We start from the raw sequence: 7,493 nt of genomic DNA, 5'->3' as shown, positions 1-7,493 counted from the left end.
CTTAATATTTAGGAATCTAAAATTGAGTTTGATTTTATTTATATAACTTTTTTCCATATTTAAATTGTGTAAGTATTATCCTTAAATGTTTACAAGTTTTTAACACGTTAGGAATTTTATCTTCATTTTAATTTTGCTGTACTAACCACGTAAGAATCATCAAACATGTCAATTCCACTTTTTTCGATTTTGTTTGAACCATCTGAGCATTGTTAATGGTGATTTATAAATTGTCATTTTTAATATAAAATGTTTAATACATTAATGATGGATAACATGTATATTATATTATACATTAAACATAATTTTGTCATTTAGTTATTTTTTTAATAATTATAACTTTAAAATTAGCAAAAACAAAAAATTTGCTATAATAGGAGCTCCTAATATTTAGAAATTCAAAACCGAATGATATTTTAACTTATGTGAATTCTTTTCTTATTTAAATTACGTAAAATAACTATATAACTCCTTAATCTAATCCATATCCAAAGAAAAAAAGTAAAAAAGTTAATTCTAGTTCTTTATTTTTCAAGATCTATTAACAATCATGAATATTAAATATAAAGAAACTAAGTTGCAGCCTATTTTAAAAATATTTTTTTAACTTAAAGAATGAAAATATTAAGGTGTATTATCTCATGTTTCGAATGATAAATCCAATCAAAAGTACTATATTGCCAATTCAAATGAGATAAATGAGTTTTGATATAATGATGAACAAGAATATTTCAAATGAAAATATTAACAAAAAATAAGTAAACTAATTGTTACTAAAATCGATATATCAGTCGGCACTCCTTATATATTTAGTGATATTTTTGGTTCTTAAGGTGTGTGCCTTTTTCTTTGTAATATATACGATATATAAATTTCTTTTTATATGTTACTATCATTAGCACTAACAATTTAAAATTTATTGTAATATTAGTTAATATGCAAAAACATAAAAGATAATTTGTATTTCTTTTTAAAGAAAAAAAAAGGAACATATATATCTTTTGGAACTTTGATATGAAGAAATACTTGAGGGGATATTTAGTAGTAAGAAAAAAGATGCTATAAGAAGATTTTGGTCAATAGCCAAATATTAGAATATGGAGATATAATCTATTCTTTAAAGTTTGATAAGAGATAGGTGACAAGCTCAAAGAAAAATCGAAGTTAGAGTCTTTTTTTGAATGACTGTAATAGTTCATTAATCACAATTAATAAAAAAAGTATATTTGAAAAGCTCTGTATAATTATTAGGCGAGGAAAAGTAATTGAGATTATCTCATTATTCTACTAATGTTTAGATGTTAGTTTATAGTGAACTCTTAACAAATTAGAGTTGTGGCACTTAAAATTTTGATAAATAAATGATGGATAATATTTTTTGTATTCAAATTGATTATGGAATTCTTTTGAGACGTGAAGAAAGAAGCTACGGGTTGATCAAAATCGATTTAAACATATTTTTTATTATTTAAAAATATTTGTTGTTTGAATTTATATTTTATATTAGTAGTTTATTTAGAATTTTTTCCTATTAGCGTTTGCATTATAAGTGTCACGACCCGGATTTTCCACCCTCGGGAGTCGTGATGGCGCCTACTAATGAGAGCTAGGCAAGCCAACCCTTAATTACCTTTGCCATTAACCAATTTACCTCTTTTAGCAGTTATCAGTAATATCATGGAAATAGTGGAATGAAATAAATAAGCGGAAGTCTTAAATTAAAGAATCTGAACAACAATGCGGAAAATCAACATAAGCCTCTACCCAAGAACTGGTGTCACATACTCACGAACTACTAAGAGTGCTAAATACAACCGTCTGAAAGAAATATATCTGTTTGTCTCGAAATACATGAGATAACAGGCTGAGATAAAAGATAGAAGAGACGTCGGGCCTGCAGACGCCTGCAAGGCTACCTCGGTGTCTCGCTGGACTGAAGGCTAACTCCCGCGTTACTGCAGCTGCTGTCCAACACATGGATCTGTGCAAAAGAGCACAGAGTGCAGTATCAGCACAACCGACCCCATGTGCTGGTAACTGCCTAGCCTAACCCCGGCGAAGTAGTGACGAGGCTAGACCGGACTACCACATAAACATGTGCAGTTATATATATATGTACATCTACAGCGGGAAAATATCAAGAATAAATATTTTAAATGGGAGGGGAACATGCTTCGGGGATAGCAGATAATACAGAATTTCAAGAGAATAATAAGGAACATCAATAAATTAGCTCTAACACGGATAAGGGAAATAAAAGCAGATTTCACTGTCAGTACACATCTCGTTGCAGGCGTGCAACCGATCCCATTTCTCAATGTTTCCGTGGTAGGCGTACCACCCGCTCCCATTTCATCAAATATCGTGGCAGGCGTACCACCCGCTCCCATTTCATCATAGCTCGTGGTAGGCGTACCACCCGCTCCCATTCATCAATATCTTGTGGTAGGCGTACCACCCGCTCCCATTTCATCATAACTCGCGGTAGGCGTACCACCCGCTCCTATTTCAATCAATAACTTGTGGTAGGCGTACCACCCGCTCCCATTTCATCAATATCTTGTGGTAGGCGTACCACCCGCTCCCATTTCAATTCAACACAAACTCACAATAAAATTCCGACAAGGCCCGGACTGCACACGCAAATCGAGGCGACTCTAAATGAGGTTTTCAAGGCCTCGGAAGCACAGAATAGGTAAGAAAACAGGTGATGACCCCTTTGGGTCGTCACATTCTCCACCTCTAAAACAACCGTTCGTCCTCGAACGGACAGAAGAAAGAAGTACCTGAGTCGGGGAAACGATGAGGATAACGGCTCCGCATATCGGACTCGGACTCCCAGGTCGATGCCTCAGGAGGCTGACCTCCCCACTGAACACGAACAGAAGGGAAACTCTTGGATCTCAACTGACGAACCTGCCGGTCTAGAATAGCTACCGGCTCCTCCTCATAAGACAAGTCCTTGTCCAACTGGACAGTGCTGAAATCTAACACGTGGGCTGGATCGCCGTGATACCTCCGAAGCATGGACACATGAAACACTGGATGCACGGCTGATAAGCTCGGCGGCAAAGCAAGTCTATAAGCCACCTCTCCCACTCGGTCAAGAATCTTAAACGGACCAATAAACCTAGGGCTAAGCTTGCCCTTCTTCCCAAATCTCATCACGCCTTTCATAGCGACACTCGGAGCAATACCCGCTCACCAACCATGAAAGCCACATCTCGAACCTTGCGGTCTGCATAGCTCTTTGCCTGGACTGAGTTGAACGAAGCCTATCATGAATGATCCTGACCTTGTCCATGCCCTCCTGAACTATATCCGTACCCAGCAACCGAGCCTCTCTCGGCTCAAACAATCCAACCGGAGACAGACACCGCCTACCATATAAGGCCTCATAAGGAGCCATCTGGATGCTCGACTGGTAGCTGTTGTTGTAGGCAAACTCCGCTAAAGGCAAGAACTGATCCCACGAACCTCCAAAGTCAATAACACAAGCTCAGAGCATATCCTCTAAGATCCGAATAGTCCGCTCGGACTGACCGTCTGTCTGGGGATGAAATGCTGTGCTCAACTTAACCCGTGTGCCCAACTCTCGCTGTACTGCTCTCTAGAAGCGCGAGGTAAACTGCGTACCCCGATCCGAAATGATAGATACGGGCACACCATGAAGGCGAACAATCTTCCGAATGTAGATCTCAGCTAACCTCTCAGAAGAATAGGAGACTGCCACAGGAATGAAATGTGCTGACTTGGTCAGCCTATCAACAATGACCCAAACTGCGTCGAACTTCTTCTGAGTCAGTGGAAGTCCAGTAACAAAGTCCATAGTAATCCGCTCCCACTTCCACTCGGGAAGCTCAATCCTCTGAAATAAACCACCAGGCCTCTGATGCTCATACTTAACCTGCTGACAATTCAAACAATGAGCCACATATGCTACGATATCCTTGTTCATTCTACGCCACCAATAATGCTGCTGCAAATCTTGATACATCTTCGCGGCACCCGGATGAATAGAATACCGGGAGCTATGGGCCTCCTCAAAAATCAACTCTCGGAGCCCATCCACATTGGGCACACATACTCGGCCCTGCAATCTCAAAACTCCATCATCATCTAAGGTAACCTGCCTGGCACCTCCGCGCTGCACCGTGTCTCTAAGGACACACAAATGGGGATCATCATACTGCCGCTCACGGATACGCTCCAATAATGAAGAACGAGCGACCGTGCAAGCTAACACACGACTGGGCTCAGAAACATCCAGCCTCACAAACTGGTTGGCTAAGTCCTGAACATCGAAAGCAAGCGTCCTCTCACCTACCGGAATATAAGCAAGAATGCCCATACTGGCTGACTTCCTACTCAATGCATCGGCCACCACATTGGCCTTCCCCGGATGATATAGAATGGTGATGTCATAATCCTTCAACAACTCCAACCACCTCCTCTGCCTCAAATTCAACTCCTTTTGCTTGAACAAGTACTGAAGAGTCTTGTGATCCGTGAACACCTCACATGCCACGCCATATAGANGTTCAAGGAGATCAAACAAAGTCATTTATTACGGTTCAACATTGTCAACTAAACTTTTGGTCCATTCTCGTGATGAGACAATGTTCAGTACCAAGGATAAAGCATTAAGGCTTTTTAATGATTTCTAAATTTGATACGGGGTATATCAAATAGTGTATCTATGGGATGACACGTTTAGGAATCACCTATGTAAGTGTGAAGTGTTAGCCACTTCAAGGAGAACATTGTAAGGCCAGTTCTCTACGCACTTATGAAATCAGGCGGTGTTCATGGCTGAAAAGAACACAACAATGAGAACCAAAGACGGTTAAGGGTTGGTTGTGTGACTTATGGTTGTCTAGTTATACACTAAAGTTCGACGGTTCAAAGATATCAAATCTACCGATTGATCGAGTATATCCGACATAAGTTCACTACGGAAAGTTCAAAGGGAAACCTACTTATCCAGATGCAATTAATCCTTACTTGCGAATCACACAGTTTTTCATGCATACTTCCGTGATATAGCCATTCCCCATTCATGTGGGGGATTGTTGGGTTTTGGATGTGTTTAATTAATATATTAAATACTTAAAAGAGGGTGAATGGGAAATGGAGGGAAATAAAATTTTTGAGTGAAATTTTAAGTTACCCCCCCCCCCCCCCCGGCAAATGGGCATTGTCCCATATTGGAAGAGGAAGAGGTTTTTTATGGGTATATAAGCAATTGCTCTTCTTCTAGCTCTTAAAGAGTTGAGAAGAAGGCAAGCCTCACGCCGTCGTCGTCGTCGCTCGCTCGGCTCGGCTTCGGCTACGGCTACGGCTTCGGCTTCGGCTTCGGCTTCGGCTTCGAATTCGGATTCGGATTTGGATTTGGTCAAATGATCGATTGATTGATTAACTTTTTGGACCAAATTTATTTGTTAATAGTAAAATATTAACAGAAATGTTATTAAATATTTGTTTTAATAACAAAATATTAATATTAAATATTAATATTAAATCCAATCCGTTTTTCTGTTTTGGTAACAGAAAAGTAACTACCCTTTTCAATTTTCCCTCTTTATTTTCCCTCTTTATTATTGAGTAAATGGCCATTTATGTAATGGCATTTATGCTGTGGGCGTTTTGCATAAACAGCCATTCTGAAGAGTTGCACCTCTTCAGATTTCAACCTAACTTTGGCTATAAATACAACACTATTCTGCTCAGAATTTTACTACGATTTTCTGAGTTTCTTCTCCTTCTTCTGCATACTTTTAGCATCAAACAAAGCAAAAAGTAAGTGTGATTTGCTACCGAACTTTGTGTTCGCTGAAACACTGGGGTTTGAAGTACCACTACACCAGTGTGTAATTCGTTCTATCCTGGGAGGAAATAATCCATAACCTTGGGTACTAGGAGGGGATTAAATTCCTTAAGGAAACACTATGAATTCAGTGGGCTCGAATTGGTTTTATGTCATTTCTGTTTATGTTCATTTCTGTTTATACTCATTTATATTTCCAGAATTATTTTACAAATACAGTCTACTAACACTTACTTCTCTTGGGCGGGTTATGGATATATAATTTGTGTTGTCATGGTTTCCTAACTCTAGTTAATGCCCATAAGAACGAAGTACACCAGCAATATTGATGTAAGGTGAATCCAGTGCTATGACAAACATAAGCCTGCATTGCATACACTTTCAGCATTAGCAACAGAAACTCAAATCATTGCAATGTCTTTGTCAAACAAAGTCATACTTATTTATAATGTAATCCATTAATAATTCATAGGCTTTTGCAAGAGTAGTGCAAGCTTTTTATCCTGTCTCCCTTTCATTTTTGTCATCCTTTTCAATCCGGCTCTTTCTCAGTATTATATTCCGTTCCTGGTTGTTGAATGTATCCATTAAAAGTTGCAAAAACTTATTGGAATGCATGGAAATGCAAAACATGGATGATATACATAGCAATCTCTGGAAAATAAAGAAAAATCAATGCGGGGAAAGTGAAGCAAAAAGGTTGGTTCCCCGTCCTCTATTTTAATTTATTTTAATCTTTTCTTGCAAGCCGTTTACCCTAAAAACAGATAATAATTGAATTTATACTGTGGTTTAAGGACACGCGATTTCACTTGGCACAAACTGAGAGAAAACGTAAATTGATACTGAAATTGACAGTAAATAGAAATTAAAGCAAATCAAATGAATCAAGTAGCCTTGGCCCTCGAATTTGATCACCCTAGAACCAAGTGAGGATTCAGTTTATACAAGATCAAAGTAACAGAAATATTGAGAGCTTTAAGAGAAAGTGAATATATAGCTTTTTGTAACGTTAATCTGATGCCCTTTACAAATGGTCAGACACTTTTTATATAGTAGGGGAATCCTATTCTTGGTACAATTCTAAATACAGTAAGGAATCTCATGATTGACTGATTAATGGGCCTCTTCTTGATACGTGCCGAGATTTGTGCTGTGATTCTCGCCCGATTGCGGATGTTTCGTCTTTCCGTTATTCGACCCAGTAAGTTTCCCTCGATCTCTATCTTATTCGGTCCCGATCTTGATCGATCTCGATGTCATTTGGTCTCGGCTTTGGTCGATCTTGGTCTGGTGGTCTCGAACATTGACAACCTAACCCTGCACCACAGTTTGATATAAATCAAAGCCGATCCTTGACTTATCATGCTCCTCCCTCGATCAGCTACACAAGAAAGGCAAGCCCAATTTTGGATCGTATACGCAAGCAAAGCAGTGTAAGAAAAAGGTTCTTTCAACTTTTTTTTCCTCCTTCAACACCAATTTATAAAACCCTAGGTTGCAAATTCAAGCTGGAAATACTTTTAAATTCTTCTCTGGAAAAACTTAATCCTCTATTCATGTATAATATCAAAATGTTTGTGCATGTTTTAAATTTCAAGAGGTATATCTCACTACATTTTCTTCTTTTCGATGATGCACATACACGTTATTGCATGTCAGCATT

This window comes from Nicotiana attenuata, unplaced genomic scaffold, assembly GCF_001879085.1.
Source record: "Nicotiana attenuata strain UT unplaced genomic scaffold, NIATTr2, whole genome shotgun sequence".
In the NCBI taxonomy this organism is placed as follows: Eukaryota; Viridiplantae; Streptophyta; class Magnoliopsida; order Solanales; family Solanaceae; genus Nicotiana; species Nicotiana attenuata.
Note: the sequence above shows the minus strand (reverse complement) of the source record.